The sequence below is a fragment of the Myotis nattereri genome (assembly GCF_964212035.1).
Source record: "Myotis nattereri genome assembly, chromosome: 8".
Classification (NCBI taxonomy): Eukaryota; Metazoa; Chordata; class Mammalia; order Chiroptera; family Vespertilionidae; genus Myotis; species Myotis nattereri.
Genome location: NC_138083.1, coordinates 24,893,819 through 24,916,992, shown reverse-complemented (window position 1 = coordinate 24,916,992; position 23,174 = coordinate 24,893,819).

The following is a 23,174-nucleotide window of genomic DNA, read 5'->3' as shown; positions in this document are numbered from 1 at the left end:
TAGTATATGGTCCCTGGAGCAAAGATGAACCCCTTCCGAGCACATGCAGTGTTCTTAAATGGTGGGAGTCAAATTTTATGTCCTCATAACCTTTGAACTCTCCAATAAATCCAGCCTTCTACCACTACCATTATTGCAATAGAAGAACAAAGATGCGTTTTGACAAAAATCAGTAATAAGCAAACAAAATAAACCAGACTTTGTCATTTCACGAGGGCACCCTTCGTATTACATAGTCAAATGTACAGCATAGTTTGTAGGAGAGAAAAATCAGAAATAATCCCAGGGTTCATTGACAGGTCCATGGTTGGGAAAATGTTAGAAACCATGCAGGTATAAAGGGAGACCTTTATAAATTGACTTGAAATGATAATCAAGAAATAGAAAATGAAGAAAGCAGGTTGCAAAAATAGCATGTGTGATATGATTCTGTTTTTAAAAAAGTTATGCATAAGAAAATGTAAAAACAATGAAGAATATATGCCACATGGTTTGTAGTGATTGTTTCTGGAGACCAGTGAAAAGGGGGAATTGCATATTTTATGTTAATTATTTATGTAATATGTGAACATTCATAAATTTCTTATGCAAGTAGGAAGAATAAGTGAGTCTAAATTTGTATATAGCTCTGTGTGTTAATATCTGAGTACCTGTCATAAAAATGTTATCATTAGGAAAATACATAACTTACCTACAGAACTCATGAAAGGCTAAATGATAGGAAACTAAGGTCTGGAATCAGTAAAAGAAGGGTTCCAATCAGGATTTATGATATGTGACACCAGGGATTGACATTGGTTCTCCAAAGAAAAATTGTATAGCACTGGATATGGGGAGAGGATGGTTGTAGAATATGGAGGTCCTAATGTTAAATTTTAATCATGTGAATTTTGATAATATTGAAATAATAACCCAAGGACAAAAGGGGGTCCATGAAGGGGTTGAGGAGCCATGTCCATATACCACCTTCTATAATCACCTGCTGTCTTTGTTATTATATCTTGCTCTTGTTTTCTTAATTTTTCCCAATGCAGCTGAGACAACAAGACAGGGTGGTCCAGGGCTGGGAGTGGAGACACCTGGATTCTAGTCCTTCCTCTCCTCTGGACTTGCCCTGGAACTTGGGCTGTCCACAACCTTTCTCACTTTCTCAGCTTCCCATCCCCACCAGGGAACTGCTTGTTTTTGACCAGGTTCTCCTGGTTTCAGAGGAGGGTATGGACATCATGGGATTTGGATTTTTCTTATTCAAATGGTCTCTAAAAAGGTTGTGTGTGTGTGTGTGTGTGTGTGTGTGTGTGTGTGTGTGTATCTATTTGATCTCAATTTATTTTTTCTGGTATCCTATGAAGAACTTTCTATTTCATTCTCTCTTTGCATTTGCACTCTGATGGTCATCATGCAACAACAGGGCTGGAGGAGGATGTAGACACCATCTGGTTCAAGTCCATCAGTTTCCAGGTGGAGCCAGAGAAGGCTGGATGACTTGTGCTCACACTTTAAGGTTCACAGGAATTACATGGAGACTTTGTTAAAATGAAGATACTGAATCATTAGGTGAGGGTGGGTCTGAAGTTCTGCACTTCTAACAAGGTTCCGGGAGATGCCAGTGCTGCTGTTCCATAGCCTGCACTGGGGGACCAGGGGTGTAAGACAGCTTCTCGGAAGCGAAGGCTGAACTTGGCCCCATTTCCCCCAGCCACTGTGTGGTGCTCTCTCCTATAGAGGACATAATTGTTAACTCAGTTGTTTCAGGACATAAAGCTATCACCTATATGAGAAGCTTTCTGTCAGAGTCACTTGGGGGCTATTTTTAAAATTTGGGGTGTCTGGGCCTCTCTCCAAGAGTTTCTTTTTCATTAATACAGGTTGAGATCTGGGAATGAGTATTTTAATAAAGCCCCCTGATTATTTTGGTTTATTCAGCTTATGATCAACTTTTGGAAACAACTGTCCAAGTCATTTAGGAATATTTAATTATATTTGCTATGATTTGAATTTTAAAATTTATTTTAAATTATTGTGTTAGTGCATATTGATCCCTTGTATATTTTTAGCACTTCCTTAGTCGCTGACAATGTCAATGTACTGTAGGAAAACCATGTTCATTAATGAGTGCCAATCCTCAAAACACACACACACACACACACACACACACACACACACACACACACATAAGCATAGCTCAAAGCCACCCTGAGCCTGGGGTGAGTTGTTAGGGAAGGTGTAGTTTAGACTTCAAACACATGTAGGAAACCTTTCCTAGAAATGCATTTTCTGCCACCTCTGTTCCTTTGTAAATCTGGATTGGCAAGACCTAACTATCACCTTAGACTGAAGAACCCCTAGGCTTTTACCAAAAACCTATATTTCAAAGATTTTTGTATATTTACTGATGTTAACACCTGGCAGATTTTCTCCTTTTTGTGATTTATGTATGTACATATGTATGTATGTTTTTATTTTTCAACTTTTGTGACAACCAAACAAGTGTGGAATTGCTCTCTTACTATCAATGTTCCCATTGCAATATGGTTGTGGAAGCATTCAAAAGCAGCCATCTACTGGAGGAGCCATGAAAGCCCAGGGAAGTTGCACATCAACCCGGGGAAAGATGCCCATTATTTTAGGTTTTATCTTAGTCCCATATAACTCCATACTATTGTTTTCCCCACAGTGCCCACAGCATGGATCAACTCAGAGACTTGCCTTTCCCAAGCTTCTTAGAAAGAGCTGTACTTTATCCTAGCACCTGATCTCTAGCAACAAGAGACTCTTTCATATTTTATCAGCAATTAATTGTAATCACTGCTGCTTTATGACCTGACAAAGACCTTCATCGCCATGGTTCAGTCATTGTTTCCTGCTTTTCACCTTCCCTCCCTGCTGTTCTCAGAGGTGCTAGCTCAGATGAATTTTCCAGCCTGCAACTGGGTGAGGCACTGGCTGAATCACATGAGTTTTGACATTTAATAAGACATGATTTATCTTTGAACAATGTATTCCTGCCTCTAGCCTACTGTGGGCAACTGAGAACATGCTTCGCCTGCATAACGACATCTCAGTAATGGAAAGAAAGGATGATTATTCAGAAGCATTGGCATCTAGAGGAAAATTTGGAAGGTGTCAGGCCTTGCCCTGTTGTCACTTTTAGTCTACCTCACCGAGGACCCATGATATGCCAGATTATGGGTAGATGATAACATGGAAAGTATCAGATGGGGCACCAGGGTAATAGGCAAGGGCCTCATTCTCTTTAGCTGACGATGGACTGTCCTTTATATGCCATATAAAATTATTTGGTGGTACACAAAGTACAAGTGAAAATGTTCAAAATCAGATAAAACAAGTTTGGGCGGTAAAGTCATCTCCAAAAACTGTTTTAAGAAAATAGAACTGTCAACATGTTTGAGAAACTAATTTATCGTTTGGCAAAGAATAGAAGCAATGATCCTAGACTCCCTGTATTTTCAGAGCCTGCTTAAGCATTTTAGATACTGTTCGCTACTGTTCTTATTTATCTCATGCATATTCACCAAATAGACTCTGTATTTCCCAAAGGCAACGAGCAAGTCTTCAGGCTTTGGTTCTTTTCTCTATTGTTTATACAAAGAATGTAACAGCACATAATATAAACTGAATAAATTCTTGCTGTTGCTAATAAGAACTACATTTTAGGGGCCTTGACTATGTGCCAATTACTAATCCGGGTTCTTTGTATATTAGCCCATTTAACTCTTACCACAAACCCTGAAATGGGAGTTATTAGAACATGGGACAATATTATATCTGTTTTGAGACTGTGGGAGGGATGTTAAAAGTTGCATAATGGCAAGGCTCAAAGCAAAATTCGAGCCACAGTTTTGGGGGGCCTTTTTAGTATCGCATGTAATGGATTGTTCCATTGTTGATAAGGTTTTTTTCTGAGTATGGGATGTTTCTTTTTAAAATAAAGGAGACCTTGACCACCTAGGTCTAGGCTTAGACTGTTCTTGACTCAGCAGGTAGATGATGTTGTATTGAGAAACATGTCAAGTATAGGGCTGGTGTGAGCACACAGTGGGTGTATTCTGCTGTGATGCTCTTGAATTATTTTTGTGTTTTTGATTATTCCTCCTGGGTTTTGGATTTGGTGTGAGCCTATGTATTTATCTTTGGGTTAGCCATTATAAAACCCAATAGTTGGTGGGGGAATGAGAAAAGATAAACCAAGAATTTATATACTTACATGCATAGCCTATGGACAAGAACAATAGTATGGTAAAGGCCAGGGGGGTAGGGGTGATTAGGGGCTGGGTGGAGTGGGCAAAGTGGGGAAATGGGAGACATCTATAATACTGTCAACAATAAATAAAAACAAAACAAAACAACAAAAACCCAATATTGAAACCCTGCTGTACTTGTCTTTCACAAAATTAACCCAGCTAGAAGTTGTGAGAAAGAAGTGTTAGGAGAAAGGCCCATGAGATGAGTCAGCTTACCCTGTGACTTGAACTTGATGGTGGGAATCAATCAGTGTTTGACTGTATTCCATCTTAGTGTGGATTAGGATAAAGACACTACTATCTCCATCAGCTGGAAAATTCTTGTAATTTACTGATTGTACTAGAACTGCCTGAGGTCTAATGTTCTTTTTCAAAATAGCACTCCTAGCAGCTTCCAGAACCAATTGGAGTTACCATATGGCGTAAACACTATCTGTGACCCCTGGGTTTTTTTTCCCTAATGTGCCTTTTCTATTTGCAAAACAAAACACCAGGGAAAGATGTGCTTCTATTTTGGTTGAGGCCACAGGGCTTCCCCTCGGGATGAGAGTTGTTGGGCTGGCCTCTTACCCAACCCAGCTGGGAACCCAGGAGCAGAAAGCTCTGGTCTAGTTACCCCTTTCAACCAGTAAGTGATATGGTGGGTCGGGAGAGAACAGACACATTTAGCTCTATCCTGTTCTTTAGAATGAGAGCGCAATGACTTTTAGTGGGATTAGATGGTCATTTGTCTTACTTGGGTAAACTGGAAATGCTATATGCCATCTTAAAACCCAGTGGCACCTCTCCTGAAGTTTCCTGTAAGTGAAACAAAGGGAATTTAAATGACTTCACAAGTACATTAGGCATGTGAGGGAGACATTCTCTTGTGGGAAAACATACAACTTACATAATGTGTAATATTCTAGGATTTTTTGGCAAATTGATTGGGAAAAAAATCTCCAGTTTTCTATCACTTTCTATATCCATGCCATTGACATTGTGATCGTGCAACCCATTCCATCAAGAGTTGGATAGGGGAGGCTAGGGGACTGTCTAGGGCGGGGGGATAAAATGGACACATATGTAATACCCTTTGTAATACTTTAAGCAATTAAAAAAAAAAAAAAAGAGTTGGACTCTGTCCCCTCCCTTGAATCTTGGCTAAACTTGCAACTTGTTTTGGCCACTAGAATGGAGTAGAAGGGATGGTGTGCCCATTCTGAGCCTGGGTCTCAGAGGTCTTATGTGCTTTTGTTTGCTCTCGTCTGCCACCACCCTGTGAACAAGCCTGAAATATTCTTTTGTAAGATGTAGAACAGAAATGAGCCATCCGAGATCAGCCAGCCCCCAGTCAAACCAGCAACTATCCAGAGGAACATGAGTGAAATCAGATGAAGTCAGCAAAGCCTGCCATAGATCTGTGAAAGCACCCAGCTGACCTAGATGTGCATCAGCAGGAATAAATGGTTCTGTTTTAAACGACTAAATTTTGGGTTGGTCTGTTACGTAGTAAATGCTAACTGATACATATTCTGATTCTAAAGATTATTTTGATGGATAACTTACATAGCATGCATAGAGCTACTAGCAATGGGTTTGGCATTTGGTAGATATTTAACAAACATTGACCCTTACCTTCCTTTTCTTCAGCTAAAGAAATATACTGCCAGATTGGAATTTGCAGGTTCCAGCCTAGGATAGCAACTTGGAAGTTGCCTCACATGTATGTACATGAGTTACCATATTACATAACAGTCAGTAGAGTCAGGGGCATTTCTTCCTAGGCTAGTCAGACTAGCCTTTCTAAGCAGCAAGACTTGATGTCATCTTCTTCAGGGGAGAGAAGAGGAAAGAAAGATACGTTAAACATATCAAAAAACATACCCTTGAATGACTGAAAAGTAAATGATACTGTTTTTGGTTTATATTATTGTTTTTACACAAAAAATTATCAAAATATGAAAAACGCTGTTAGGAAAATTAAGAGTCATGGCTCTGTGTGACCTTGTGCAAGTCACCAGCTTTTTCTGGACCTTGGCTTTCTCCTCCCTAAATTGGGAAAGTTGAACTCTGCAAGGTGACTCCTAGCTCCAACCGTCCGTAACTCTTTGGCAGTGACATAGTGCAGTTAGAGACATAAGCTCCACAACCAGGTTACTCGCCCTGAGATCTGGCCCTGGTTCTCTCTAGCTCTGTGCCCTTGGGTATATTGGTTATTTCCCTCTGCCTCAGTTTCCTTATCTACAAATGGGACTGCCTCGTGGCATGGTTCTGAGGATTACATGATATAATCCATGTAAACTGCTTAGAACAGTGCCTGGCTCGCAGAAAGTGTTTAACAGATGTTAGCTATTATTTCATTTGGCAGAGAGTCCTGTCTTATGCAACTGCACTTTCATGGGATTTAAATGATGAAAGTTCAAATGGTGAACATCAACCCAGTAGATGAAACTGCTGCATGTTTTTGAAATTCATACACACACGACAGGGTATTAACTATCTTCAAGCTCTTATATCCACCATTCAAAAGGTTTTCTTCTCACCTAGTTGGGTGTGGTGTCTTATATAAATGAAATCGCCCACGTTAGCTCTGAGCTTACTTTTCTCTCTTTTGCTGCTACCTTTTGGCATTATTTAATGCAGAATTTATTTGAATGCAGGATTGAGAGGATGGGCTACTAACTCTGGCTCTGCCACTTACTAGCTTGGTTAGTTCTTTAATTACTCTATCCCTCCATTTTTCACATGTGGGTGATAACAGTGCCAACCTCATAGGGTTATTGTGAACACAAGATCCGTTTAAGAGAAGTGCCTCACACATGGTAGGCTCTTAGTAAACACTATGGATTAGTATATTATTATATGCTGCTGAGGTGGAATGGTTTTAAAGCAAACATTAGGAGACCAAACATTGTCCAAAGGAATATCTTTTGAGATGAATTAGGGTGGTAAGTATAGGGATGCTGTTGCTGATCCATCCAAATCCTCTTTGGCAGGCTGTTGTCCCCATATTCCTTGTACTATGAGCATTGGTTGTTAATGGCTTACAGCTGCCTCTTTCTCTAGAGAATTGCCCTTGGCCTAATGGGAGTTGCCTAGCCTAGAATTGTCTGGGAAGTTTAGCAACTCTTCTGCCCTTGGGTGTGGCTCATAGCCAAATACTGACTCAGGAGCTAGAAAGGACCCTTTGCCTCAAAAAGGGAAGGGGGCAACTCCATAGTGCAATCCAAGCTCCAGAGTTCCCTGTGGGATCAGATAGAGACTTGACTCCAGCTGAGACCACACCCTAGCTCTGTTTTCCTTTCTGAGTCCCTTACTTACTATTTCCTTTCTCAATAAAGTGCTTCCATGTGAATCTCCATATTGGGCTCTGATTCTATCTAGACCCTAACTTACGATAGGAAGGAAGGAGGAACCAAACCATGAGCAACTGGAGATCTTTTGAGAACTTATTGTTGACTTTCTAGTAGGGCAACCATCACAGATAGGTGCAGTTTTGATTCTGTCCAAATCTTTATTTGGGAGAAGAGGCTGGAGGGGCTGAATAAAAGTTGGGATAACAACAGGACCTCCAGTGATGGCATATGTGAACCAGCAAAGATGGGCCATGTGTTACTGAGATCTGTACATAGATTGTGATGACTCATATGAACTGCCACAAAGATTTTGATAAACCATATTACTGTTGCAACGATTAGTACCAATTAGACCTAGGATCTTCCAGGACCCAAATGACCATTACCCTAAATTTTATGCTGACTTCTTTTGACTATGTGGAAATTCACTTTTATGTTATGACAGTTGCCTTCTTTCCATACTTACCGAGGAAGATTGTTCAAAGGACTCAAGGGATAAATTAGGAAGGTTAGTATGAAGTTTCCTGCTTATGAATGCTGGGCTGGGCTGGTGCATAGGGCAGGTTTTTCATGATAGGATCACTGTAATTTGTCCCAGAAAGAGATATTTGTAAAATTATCTACAGATTTAGGCTGGGCTTAGAAGTGCTGAAAAACCAGTCACCCACTTGAATTCAAAGTCCTATTTCATCCTGATGTTTCAATGGGGGAATGAAATACAGAATATTTTCAGAATTTTCTTCCTTCTCCCAAAGAACTGGGTAAGGAATTATCACTCATTTTCCTTTCATTCATTCTTTCTCTCTTTCTCTGTCTCTTTGACTCCGATTTATAGGTGGCATCTTATGAGAATGCCTATGTAAACTCAATTTAAAAAGCTATTTAACATTTACTAAAATGAGTTAATAATTAAAATAATAATTTCTGTCTTTGAAAGGATCTTATGAAATTTGTCCTTTGTTTCACAAAGCTATGCAAGACTATCTGCAGAATAGAACATGGTGCTGAAGGTAATGTTACAGAATTTGTAGCACTAGTTTTGTACTGGAAGGGGGCACAGAGAATTTGGTGTAGTATTTAAGTAGTCCATAAACTTTAAAAATAAACATGAGCTTTCAAAGAAAAAGTTGCAATGATAGTTGACAGTATGTGTTCATCCCTCAGACCTCCGGTGGAGTACAATGTTCTTTTAGGCTAAAAGGACAACTTTGGTGGATGTTTCTGAGAAACACTATTTTGTATGACTTCCACCAGTTCATAAGATAATGTGAATAAGCCAGCATTTTAATCCAATGTCTGTAAGAATTATTAAAACATTCAATGCCTGACTATTTAGTCAGGGCATTGACCTCTTTTACTTGAGAATGTCAAATAAAAAAAAATGACAAAAGCCAACACAATGATAGCCATCCTGTGTGAATGAATCAAAATTATACCTATTTTTTGGTCAGATTGGCAAAAAATATATTTTTGCTGTGCTACAGAGTTTTAATAATTAGTCTATGTGTGCTGAGTTGGAAAAGGTTGAAAATCACTGAAATAAGCATTCAAAATAACTGTGCAACAGCAGGGAGGAAAGGTTTAGGAATGTTCTAGTGCCATATTCAACCTAAGACTGGAAATGCCAATAATATTTCATATTTAGATGACTAGTTCATGATCTAGCTGAAAATTCCAATCTTCACCTTCTCTGGAATGAAAAATTCGCCTTAGTGAAACACAGTTTTATTTTGGTATATCTTATGGGGGACAGGCCTGGTTGATCCCACTGTGGTAGATAAGATATAGGTTGCTTCTCAGAAGTGATTAAATGGGTGCCCAATAAATGAATGGTAGCCCTATGACTTTTGGGTGAGGAAATAAGAGAGTTATGTAATTTATGTGCGAATTGGCTCTGTTCAGTCCTGGGGAGGCTGCAGGCTTAGCCTGGCCTGAGAGAAGCTTTCTTTCTCAAGATTCTAAATCACTATTATGTTGCTTCTACTTTGGAACTGGCAGCATGTGGCCTGAGTGAGACTCAGGACTTATCCCAGGTCAGTGGGAGAGGCCGTAGTTCCTCACTTAAGAAAGCAGTGGTGCCCTAACCGGTTTGGCTCAGTGGATAGAGCTTTGGCCTGTGGACTGAAAGGTCCCAAGTTTGATTCCAGTCAAGAGCATGTACCTTGGTTGTGGGCACATCCCCAGTAGAGGAGGTGTGCAGGAGGCAGCTGATTGATGTTTCTAACTCTCTATCCCTCTCTTTTCCTCTCTGTAAAAAATCAATAAAATATATTTTAAAAAAGAAAGAAAACAGTGATATTTTTGTCTAGTTTGTGTGGGGGCCCCTGAGGCTGAGCAATGCTCTGTGTAGACTGTGTTCCTTCAGAAAATACAGGTGGAGAACCTTCACTTTGGGTCAAAGTTACTGTTTTTTTTTTTTTTTTTTTCTGGGCAGGGTTACGTTGATTCTGAACTCTTAGATTTCTATGAAAAAGCCATACAGCAAACTCAGGGAGGTGAAATTTGGAGTTGGTTTTGGACCACATCTGCAGGCTTTTCAGAAAGTGGCAAGACACAAAACATAGACAAAAGTTCAAGAAATGTGTAAAGAGAGACTGTCTCATATAAAATCTAAACAAGAGTGTAAGGATATCAGCTCCTAAGAGAGACCTTGAGAAACAAACATGCCATAAAGGAAAGATTAGGAAACCAAATCCCATTGCTTGACCAGAAAATCTTTGTCTCCTCTCAGTGTAAGGTCTTCTCTTGGTGGGTCTGTGTTTAAGTTTCTACATGCTACCTCCTTTTTCTTTGGGGATATTGGGTGAGCAGAGTCTACTCTCACAGGAAGAATGGAGTGGGGTGCACACCAAGTCTTTTGATTATGTATTCACTTCAAGCCTGAGGATAAATTTCATGCTTCCTCCATGTCCTTTCCCATGAAACATACAAATGAGTGGGTGGCTCAGCCAGAGATGCCCAATAAATATTTGCTGGTGAACACAATAGAGGGAACACTGATGATGGCAAGGTATTCTTTTCCCCAATTCCACCCCCCGCCCCCCGATTGCCTCTAGGAGGTGGCACCCTGTGTTCCTGACCCCGTGCCTGTGGAAATTTCATGGCACTCTCTGAGCCTGGAGGCCCTGTCACGCTCCATCTTGCACCATGCTGCCTACTTGAGTTTCCTGTGCCGTCCTGCCTTATTCCCAAGATTAGGAATCACTCTTTTTCCTAACGAGCATGCAGACAGAAGAGGGAATTAAGGAGACAAGTAGAAACCACCCAGCAAGAAGACCTGAATAGTGGGCAGGGGAGGGTAAGGAGAGGAAGAAAGGAAAAATGTGTTCAAACAATATAGTTAGTGTCAGTTCTATAACTTTCCACTAATCCATATGTGGATTTGTATCAGCACTCATGTCTTACAATCCAAGACGAGAACCAGACAAAAATGTGTGGGTTTAATAAATCCAGGAGAGAGGTTTGTTTATCAAGGTCTCTCATTGTTTGAAAACTCCACATCTGTCAAAGACTTGAAGTTCTTTGCCCCCCACATTTTGGACAGGTGCTTCTGGTCTTATAGCTCTGGTGAGTGGATTTTAAAGAAACATTCAATGGGAAAAACCAAGGTGGCTTTCTATCCATTGCCCTTACCTCTTTTTCTAACCAGGCCTCCTTCTCTCTCATTTGGACTCTTGTAGATCTTGCAAATAGGTCTCCTTGTCTCCCATCACACCCACACTCACCTCAATCTTCCACACACCAAGTTAGAAGTTAGTCTTTATAAAGCCCAGCTTTAATATATATATATATATATATATATATATATATATATATATATATATATTTCAGAGATGGAGGGAGAGGGAGAGAGATGATTTCAGAGACGGAGGGAGAGGGAGAGAGATAAAATTCATGAAAGAGAACAACTCATTGGCTGCTTCCTGCATGCCCCTCAGTGTGGATTGAGCCCACACCTGTCCTGACTTGGAATTGAACCATGATCTCCTAGTTCAATGCTCAACCACTGAGCAACACAGGCCAGGCAAAAGTCCAGCTCTTAAACACTTATTAAAACTCCCCAAACTTCCTAGTCAGGATCTTCAAATTCTGAATTCTTTGTTTCTTCCAGCCTATTTTTTTTATTATTATTCTTTCTCAGGTGGTCTTTTCTGATATTTTTAATGGAATATTTTTATAAACATATAACATAAATGTAGAAATATATAAGTGCTGCTTGCAAAATTTGTATGCCCACAAAATTGGCAGTCATATCATAAAACAGAATACCACCTGCATCCCCACAGTCCTTAAAGGTCCTTTTCAGTAACTATCTCTCTAAGGATAACCATCATCCTAACTTCTAACCCCAGAGGTTAGTTAGCTTTTTTTTTTTTGGAATTTTACATAGATGAAATCATAGAGTACATATCTTACCATGTCAGTTAACATTAGATTTGTTTCACCCATATCGTACATGTGGCTGTGATGGATTCATGTTCCTCACTGTATAATATTCCATTAAAGGGATATTTATTTCCTAGGTCTATTCTTGATGGAAATTTGGGCTGTTTACAACTTTTGGCAATTATAAATAGTATAGTTATAAAAAGTTTTTCTAAGCAAGACCTAAAAAGTGTTAAGCATAAAGGGAAAAGTTGATAAATTGGTTAAGATTGGTTAAGACACTTTTGAGAGAGGAAAGGAAACCCATAAAGCAGAAGATATTTGCAATATAATAGCATATGTCTGGATAAAGGACTCATATATTGAACTTATAAAGAGCTCATATACATCAATAAGGAAAAAGCAAATGACCCAGTAGTAAAATAATCAGAAGACTTGAATGAGCACTTCACAAAAAGAGCATATCCAATGCTCAGTGGCCCTAAACACATGAAGAGGTATGCAGACAATAAACTTTTCAGACTTACTAATCTCTTTACCACTCCCCATTAAGCCACACAATTACTATGTCAATATCTTTGTACAGGTTCTTCCTGCTACCTGAGCTATCTTTACCTCCTTTCCCACCTTTTTTTTTTAAAGGCCAGACAGATGACATCAGCTCCTTCCTGACACCTTCCCTGATTCCATAGTCAGAATTAATGTTAATTCTTTGGGATCCCAAAGTTTGATTTCCTGGAAGTGAGACGTTTAAGTAATATGTCTTCATGTCCCCAGTGCAGAGCATTGCACTTGGTACAGAATAAATGATCGGTTTTTGGGATGGATGTCTAACTTTCCCCTCAAACCTCCAGATAGGATCTAAAACCAATGAAGTTTATACAGTAACAAAGACTCCCTGTGTTGAACATGGGAGTGTTGATTAGCCAATACAGCTTACTTCATAGGGGAAAATGCTGGCCTATTTCCCAAGCTACAGCTCATCTTTAATGAATAGTATCACCACAAGCCTGTGGACAAAGACCTATGCTCTATAAATCGAATTGTATGTCATGATATATATTAATAAGTCGGACTAAAAAATAGCATTTATATTCCGCAAAGGTAACTGAAGTGAGTGATTGGAATCCTGTTGTAGGTCTATAGCATTTACTTGACACACAAGGGAGCTCAACAATAGTATTAACCTGAATTTACAGTCAAAGAGCTCTGTGGGGAGAGAGAGGAAGCAGTTTTTTGCTCACTCCTAATTGTACCACAACTTAAGCAACACTGCTATCTAAGCAAGGCTTCTTTTGTCATCTTCATTTCCTGGAATCCCTCTTTCTCACCAGCTCATGCTTTTATAGGGTTCTAACTTTCCCGGTCCTCTTGGGGTTTTGTGCCTCCAACCATCTTGTCTCCAGCCTCATTGATTTCTTCAGTTCCAAATTTTTTCCCCTCACTGCTCTAAGTCATTTTAGCCAGATGATAAGAAAGGTTTAAATTTTTTTCTTAAAAGATTTGTCCTTTATGAAACTTTGTATTCCTGGCTGTATAAACTTAGAGCCCTATACATAGTGGGTTCTCAATAGATATTTATTGAATCAATGGCTTGGCAATTTCTTACTAGAATGTGAATTATTGCTGACTCCTAACCTTTCCAGAGATATTAGCATTTTTAATGAGATGCTCATTAGCCTAAGTGAATTTTCAAGTTATAGAAAGTCAGGTAATAAGGAAAATAGGTGAAAATATTTAGAAAAGTGGGTAGAGAAAGAGATTCTGAGGCAGAGAAGGCAACTTTTTCATGGATTTTGACTGTGGGTCCTTAGGTTGATTGTTTAGACACACAGCATTTTTCCTTTCTTTTACTTTGGGAACTTATATTCTAAATCAATAATACCTCTTTAGAGTATGAGACACCTTCTTTAACATCACAAAAATCTTACATACCCAAGAGTATTGAAATTGATAAAATATAAAATGACCAAGACTTACCCTGAATTAAACATTTTAGGGTAAAAGGAATTTTAGGATCACAAGATCCATGAGTATTTGTTGTTATTGGTAAACATTTGAACAAAGAATAGCATTAATATAGTCTACAGATGAAGCTTGATGTGCTGATGAATACATGGGTCCTTGTCAATAACTGCAAGGACTCCTAGACCACTGTTGTAAAAATTGCACCTTTTCCCTCCCTGGTGGTATTCAGAATACATGGTGGCAAGAGTTTATAAACACAGATCAGATGTTACCTGGATGCTGTCTACAATTATTATTGGGGTGGATGCTAGCTTCATAAACTTCTATCTATGGCTTGTCTTAGGTGGGTTTCCCTAGAAGCAGAGCCTGACATAGGGATTTCAGGAAAAGTTATTTATTGAGGAAGAAAAGGAATGAGAGAAAAAGACAGGAAATAGGAAGAGGCATAGCAAAAATAAGGTTGCAGATAAATTCTACTGCCAGCCTGATCCTGCAAAGAGCTCTGGTGTGTGAAAGGCACCATCATGAGTTTTTTTTACCTGAGAGCTGGGCTTTTGTCTTCCATGTACAAGACATTCATTGTCTATGGGATGCCTCAGGGAGATTATAAACTCACTACAGGTGAGGAGCTCAGATGCCCAAGGATACTATAGTAAACAAGCCTGATAAGGTCCTTACTTTCATAAAGCCCACTGTTTTGGGGGAGACAAAAATAAACTAGTAGATAAATATAGCAACAGGAAGGATAACTTCTGAGCGTGACAATTGTCCAAGAGAGAAAAGAGACAGTTTATTGAATGATTGGAACAAGGGGTTGGCACTTGAACAGAGATCAGAACTGTGAGAAGGAGCAAACTGTGAAAGGATGTGAGGAACCAGTGTTTAGACAAAGGGAATGGCCGCTGTCAAAGCCCTAAGATGGGCAGAAGCTCATGTGTTTGAAAACAATGAAGGCCAGTGCTGGACTTGGGAGAGCTGTAAAAAAAGAGTGGAGAGGTGGGCATAATAGCTGGAGGAAGCTAGTATTATAAGGAGTTTGGTAACTTTGCATTGTAATTGTAAAATGAGTTCCTTGACCTGCATTAATATAGTAAAACTGGCCATTTGTCAGACTTAGATTTGCCTTAACATTGTTTATCAAAAGTGTTTGCTTAGCAGATTCATGGAATGAATAAGAAAAATAAGTTAGGTTTAAAAGACAGCTCACTGTTTTCAAAATCCAGGAGCATAGGGGACATTGAATTCAGACATCTTTTTATGGTAATTCTGAGAACATTTTCTTTCCATGTTAAAACACTCCCAAGAATTTAAGAGATATATAGTTGGATTCAACCTTCCTTTGTCCTTGGCAGTGTGACAAAGCAACATTTTTAGAAAAGAATGTAAGTTGGACTTGACCTTGGCTATAAGCAAGGAAAGTTATCAAGGTCACTTTTTTTTGGTTTGTTTTTACTGCAATTGCTGTGAAAATGAATCAAGAAGTAAGCAGAGACCATCTCTCTGTTGCTCAACATTCTGCTCTATGCTGAGACCACAAGTCTTAAGTGCAGATCTATTTTCCAATTGTCAAATAATGATGCATTTTCCTTAATCTTCTCAAAGTTTACTGGAAAAGGTACCATGGTTAGAAAAATGACACTAGATCTTGATTGTGGAAAATGCTTCCTAGACTTTACTCCTGAGGAGAGATAATACTTATAGACCATTGACCTCCACCAAAGCTCGTGAACAGAATCCAATGAAATTGTATAAAATAAGCCCAGGAAAACAATATCTGCTATCTGAGCTACCAGATCATTGTTGAAGACCAAGGTCATAGAACAGCTCTGTACATTAGAACAAACATCATTTCAAATCACGAGGAACTGACATAGAGGAATCATTCTCATTTGTTCTAAAAATGGATTTTTAAAATACTTTAACAAAGTGCTTTAACAAAGATTCAAAATCTTTTTGCCAGACTCAACCCTTGCTCACAACCCTTCATGTGTAAAACCCATGTTTAATTCAGGAGGAGCTTAATCCATGTGTTTCTGATTCATTTGCATAATATTCTTTGATAAGAGCTACTTGATGTCCAGAGTCTCCTGGGAATTTTATGTCTTTTAAAATTCTTCTTCAAGCTAGAAAAATCCTATTTTCCACCTCAAAGTGCCCCTCTAAGCTGAGATACTCTGGGCTTATTAGAAAGCCTACTTTGAGAAGGCCTTAACCTCAGGCAAAACATAACTCCAGTTGTGAGCTGTGCAATGAGACCCACTCAACCAGCTCCTGGGAGACAGGAGAAGCAGAGGAGAAGGGACACAAAAAGAGCCTGAAGAGTGTGGGGATTTTTGGACCTTCCATGTTTTTCCATTTCTAGGAACAACCAGTGACGACCTCTAATCTCAGTTTCAATTTATGATGAACATCTGGAGCCAGATAATTTTCAATTGGCTTTGTGTACTGTCTCGGAGCAAAGGCAGAGAACTCTAGAACAGTTTTCGGATTTGTAAATATAAAAAGGCTTCATTTATAAGCGCACTTAGCAGTTGCACAGCAATTCAGTGGCCAGGCTTCATTTTCCAGAAAGCATGATAAAGTCTAAAGATGAATTGCTGACTGTGGAGTTAAACAACTTCCAAGAATATAAAGCCTGTGGGCTTTTTAGGGACAAGTGGATGACTGTTGGCCAGTATGTGCAAAAGTATAAGAATCATTTCCTTTGTCCCATTGACTTCAGCTGTGCTATGACCCACTTTTTAACAACCTTTCAGAGCACCTGATGTCTCTGGGGGAAAAATGATCCATAAACCTTCCTATATAACCAAGTACTTGGCAATGCATGCACACTCATTAGAAAATGGTTATTTTATTGCTCAGAGCTTGGATTCATCCTAGCTCACGTGTCAGTTTTCTACTGGGCCTGAAATGTGCTTCTACATTGTCGTAATCCCAAATTTGGCTATTTTGCCAAAGTAAATTCTTACTCAATTCTCCTAAAATGTTTTCCAGTCCTACCAGATAATAAGCAGTAAGGTAACGTAGAAAGCAGAAATGGTGATAAACCATCCCATCCCAACAGATGCCACTATCATTTTTGTAATTTTTCAAAGAAAACTCCCCAGAAATAACTCTTGATTCTTCTTTTTCCATGCAATAGATTCCAAATGCAATCTACCAACAAGTTCTGTAGATTCTTGCTTCTCAACTGTGGTCTTTGGATCAGCAACGTCAGCATCACCTAGAAGTTTGTTAGAAATTTAAGATCTCAGGCTCCATACCAGACCTATAGAATCAGAATCAGCATTTTAGCAAGTTTCCAGTGATTCACATGAATGTTTGAGAAGCACTATTAGACCACACCTCCATAAGATGCTTCTTTATCCACTGCCTCTCTCTTGCCTAGGTTATTGCAATTCTTTTCCAGCTTCTATCCTTGTCCTCCAGTCTAATCTCAATTCAACACCACAAGTGATCTTAAAAATATCAATTAATTCTACTCTTTAAAACCCAACACTTCCTACCACACATGAAATAAAACATGAACTCCTTGCCATCACTTAAGAGTCCTCTATGAAATGGCCTTTGCATCTCTTCAACCCCTACCTCAACCATTCCTTCCTGGTTATTTATTCTCTCTTCCAGTCATACTGGTCTTTCTATCCCAAAGAGCCAACACCAACTTTCCCTTCACCTAGACTAGAGTGTTCTTCTGTAGAGTTTCTCATCATTCAGGACTCATTGCAAATGTTACCTTGTGATGAACTATTGGCCATCAAATTTCAATCCCCCTCCAAGTTACTTTCTATCATATCACTCTGTTTTATTTATTTTTAAAATATGTTTTTATTGATTTTTAGAGAGGTAGAAAGAGAGATTGAGGTAGAGACATCGATGAGAGAGATGCATCCTGCATTGCCCCCACTGGGGATGGAGCCCGCAACCAGGCATGTACCCTGATTGGGAATTGAACCTGGAACCTCCTGGTGCATGGGTTGATGCTCAACCACTGAGCAACACCAGCCAGGCCTCTGTTTTATTTTGTATTGCTTTCTGAACCATCTGAAACTGCCTTGCTTATTTCTTTATGGGTCTATTGATTATTATCCAGAATAACCATTTTCCTTAACTATGGGAGGCCCTCTGCCAGGGAAGGCACCATTGGCTTTCCTTTAAGTCATGTTGACTGAAACCAAGGCCTGGGCATAGCCCTTCCTTGGGGGCATTTCTGGCCAAAAGGTGAGAATGCCTTCAGCTCAACCCTTCAAAGCCTAGGTGCAGGGGTGGGGAGGGGGGGGATGGGTTTTTTATTATGTAAACCCAGTCAAGCACCCGGAATACCTCCCTTATCTTGAGTTTTGGCGAAACCTCCTGATATTTTGGGGAATTTGGACTATAAAATAAACACGCTGCTTTGGGACTGGGTCTCTCTGCCTCTCCATCAGAAGAGGACAGAAGCCCACTCAGACCCAGCTTTTATTTCTATTTCTGCGTCTGTCTTTCATTTCTCAATCTCAAAGCACCTCTACTTGAAAGAACCAGTTCGCGCTCTCTTTCCGTGCTGGACGTGGAGAAGGGAGCCCCACGCCCCGACACACTTAACACCTAGAATGGTACCTGGACCCAAGGAGATACTTAATACATATATTAAATAAATGAATACATTTATATCTATACAGTCTGTGTAAAAGCCAGTGTCTTGTCATTTATGTGTCTTTCTCTTTCACTCCTTCTTTTTCTTTGAAAAATATTCGCTAAGAATTTAACTTATGCCAAGTACAGGCTAACTAGGGGAGACAGAGAACAGATTCAGTCTCTGATCGTGTGGAGCAAAAAGGGAAGTAGAGGAGGTAGTTATTAACCAAAATCCCAGTGATGCCATTCCATAAAGCATATAAAGCCTTCGTAACTTATTTTAGGGGAACCACTGTGAGCCGAGGGCTGAAGAATGCGTACACTAAGCAGGAGAGGACAGCAAAGGGAGAAGGTAAGGAAGTGTATGTTGTACAGAAAGAATGACATATTAAAAGGCAGCATAGCATATTGAAGAAACAGAAAGAGAGGCAATAAGATGGGTCTCTAGGAAACAAATGGGGTACTTTATGTGGTGGGGCTGGCAAGCAGGCAGTGGCCAGACCAGTAGGGCCTCCTATAGGTAGAGTAACCATAAATCCTGGTTTGTATTAGAGAGTTTTGGTTTACATCTGAGACCTGGTGTAATTATTCATACACTTGTTAGTCACTCATAGGCCATGTCATAGGTTATTATCTTCAGAGGTTCACCACAAAGCCTGAGGACTCTGGATGCAGGTTATTATTTTTATTTATTTTTTGAGTAATTGGTTTGCTGTTACTTGCACTATGCAACTATGCCTCTTAAGGCAAATTGCTAAACTTCTCTTAACTTTGTCTTTCTTTTTAGTAAAATGGGGATTCAGTAATTATTATATTCAACTTGTAGAATTTTGATATTGTTTAAGTGAGTTAATCTTATAGCATAGTGTCTGGTACACATAGTAGGTAAGTACCCACTAATGTTAGCTATGTTATTTTTATTATTAATATTTTTGATGTATGGATATTAGTGGGAGGCTATGAAAGTTATTAGAAGGAGGTGATATGGTCAGAATTGTGTTTTTCAGAGGTCATTTAGACTTTCACATGAAATATTATTTTGAGGGAGACATTAAAAGAGAAAATGCACATAGAGTTCTTCTAAAATGACTGACATGTATTAGGTGTTTAATAAATAGACACAGTAAGTAATCATCATGGTCATCTAATACTAAGAATATTAAAATTCGGAAATAACATAGTTTTTAAATATTTCTGACCAATTTCCATTGGATAGTATTTGGGGCAAAGTAGCTATTTGGAATTGTAGAGTCAAATGAATAAGTATTATTTTAGAACCAGTGGGAGAAGTAGCAAATATCAGAGCTGGAAGGATCAACCAATTTACTTATATAAACCAAATTCTATATTCCCCCTAAAGCAAGGCAGCTAGAGTCTTTGGATTGCACAAAGTTTTTTCATATGGATGCCCTATTAGGTATTCAGTGACTTCCAGGGGTGGGGTAGGGGGCAGAATTCAGCAACAGCAGAAAGGAGTTGGAAGGTTTCAACAAATTCCTCCCAGTGGGCCTTGACTCGAACTTTCCAGGCCTGGAATATCTCCTGCACAGCTCCCTGACACTCCTGTTACCCCAAGGGTGAGAGGAAGCAACAAGAATGAAAAGGGACCTCTTTCTCCTGGGGTCAGTGTGGGACACACCTCACCTTCACTTGTCACTTTGAAATTCCCCTCTCCCCGGAGTGTGGAGAAGGATTACAGAAACCTGGCAGATAATTAACGTTTCCTGGTGTGAACGAAAGGGATTTGTCACACAATGACTTGAGCATCATGACTTTCTCAGTAAACCAGGGGGAAAGTAGGCACAGATTCACAGGAAAATTCCATTTAAGGATGGTTGAGGAACAGGAACATTGTAGTAAATTGTTAACCATTTGATTAACCAAGACTCATCATATTACCACATTTGGATTTTCCAGTTTAAAGTCTTAGGATATACTGAGGTGATTTTAGCAAACTAAGTTGTCTGACCTTTCCCAAGGCCTTCATTAGCCTTTGGGAAGCTGTTCTAATTGATGAGAGTCATTTGGGGCAGGGCGGGGGGGGGGGGGGGGGGCAGGAGGGAGCGGGATTGGTGGTTTGCGTTTCAAATAAAAGAGGATCTAGCCTGAACTAGGCATAAATGTGAAAATATTATGGAACACTAGTAGATGAGACCTGATTAAAAATAACCACCTTAAGATCTGAGGCAATCATTTAATCTCCAATTTGCCAATGAAAAGATTCTACTTATTTGCAGTTGACAGAGAACTTAAAGCTATTTTTCTTTTTAATTATTATTTTTAAAAATATATTTTTATTGATTTCAGAGAAAAAGGGGGAGAGAGAGAGAGATAGAAACATCAATGATGAGAGAAAATCATTGATCGGCTGCCTCCTGCACATCCCCTACTGGACTAGGGATCAAGCCCCGCAACCCCGGGCACGTGCCCTGACCAGGAATCGGATTTTGACCTCCTGGTTAATAGGTCGATGCTCAAATAGTGAGCCACACCAACTGGGTTCTTTTTTATTTTTCAGGACTGCAAGGTTTAAAAAATATTTTTGAAGCCATGCTTATTGTCACGAAGATATCTTAAGGAGGTGGGTTTTAAGGTTAGTTTAGAGAGAAGGCAAGAAGGTGAGGAGAGCAAAAACTGGGTCAGATATTCCAGGTGGGAGGAAAAGGGGGAGGAGGCAGGAAATCTCCCAGGTACGACAGACAGAGATGCTAGTAATGAAGATGAGGACAATGCTAACATCTGTCAAGTCCTTACTTATGTGTCATCATTTCACTTGATTCTTTTTGACAACATTATCAGGGAATTTATATTATCCTCATGTCATAGATCAGGCCAGACTGCAAAGGAAATTGAGTGCCAACCTAAGCAGTTCATGTCTGCTATAATAGGTGCTATACATATTTTGCCCAGATCCCCTTCACTGGGCTGGTGGGCCACTGTGATCATTGGCTCCTTATCCATCGTGGTGGACCAAGCACATGGAGCCATTCACTCTAAAGCTTCCTAAGGGGATCAGGCTAAGTGTGGACTTCTGAAAGCACATCTTTGCCTGACACTTTCCCTTGCCCCATCTTCCTCCTGTTGCTTCCTTACAGGTTTCTTCTATGAGCCCTCTCTCAGTATATCATTTTCCCAAGAGTCCCGTCTGAGGCTCTGCTTCCAGGGAACTTATCTAAGACCACAAACACATTTCTGAGTAGCTCAAAGGCAGTGAGCCATTCTCACCTAAGATTTTTAAAGCGAGTCAGGGATTGCCAATTGCTTTCTAGGAATGGAAGCTGAAAGAAAGAATAGGAAGAAAAAAAAGATAAGATCTATGCTACCTCAGAGCTCTGCTGTGGGCCTGGCCACCTCTTTTCTCTGAAATTCTGTGGCTTATTCTTCACTGAGCAAATATTTATTGTTATGTGCATTTAGAATTTTTTGGGGGGGAAAGTCAAGGTCTTTCATTTGCAGCTTTCATATTCCTTGTAACCCCGCCCTCCTGGAGCCTTGGGATACAAAGGAGAAGAACACACATTTTTGTTCTAACCTCACTGTATTCTCCTTAAACTTAAAAAAATATTCAGACAATCTTAATATGATACATGTGGTTATATTTTAGCTCAACGCGAGACCAGCCATATAGTGGTTCAGCTCCTTTTTGCTTCTATTTTTTTATTTACAGAAATTAATTGAATGGAATTCTCTGTCTGGTTCTGCAAGTGATTGGGATTTTTGTAATGGTTGCCTTTGGATTCTGCATGAAAGACATGTTTTAAATCACAGAGCAGCTGCACAGGTTATTACAGAAAATATTCAGTGATAAACAGCAAGACCTGCCGATTTCCTAAGTGCTCATGATTTAGAAACATGTTTACTTTCAGTCTTTCCAACTATTTAGAGTCTTCCGATTTGATCTCAGAATTCTGCTTCTACCTCCGGAAGAGGCATCACTTAGGGAAAGTTCATTGAGGACAGGGTGTTGATTTTACATCTGACCTTTGTTTGGGAACCTCAGCAAAGTTTATGGTCCAGTGCCCAGTTTGCCTATCAAAAACACTCACTAAAAAAGAATATTTATTCTATTTTAATTTCCACTACAGAGAGGGTGTCAGGAGCTGGGAGTTACTGACGAAGCTTCCAACATAGCTGTTTCTGCCTTTGTTATGCTTCTAAGTCCAAAGAGCCTGAAAAGACCTGCATCTTAACCTTGTATCAGGTTGATTGTTAAGAAGGGTGTGAGTCATGGAAGAAATTCCTTGGGTCTCACATAACAATGAGATGTATATACCAGCAAGCCTGCTATTAAAGGCTTCATTTTATTTCTGAGCTCCACCTAACTTTGTCCATCTGCCATTGTGGTTCCACCCTCAAGCAATTTTCCCAGTACCTACTCCCTGTGGTACCACAATTTTTCCTTTTGACAATGTTTTTTTCTTATTTAAACTTTATTTTTCTCCACCCAGCCCAAGGACAAGTTATCTAGATACCTTGAATTTTATGCTAATTCCCATCTGAGATAACTGTATTCCCACATCACCTTAATATTTTTTTTCTCATGGATCCTGTCCTTTTATTACCTAGATTTTTTCTTTTATTCAGTATTTCCCTTGCCAGG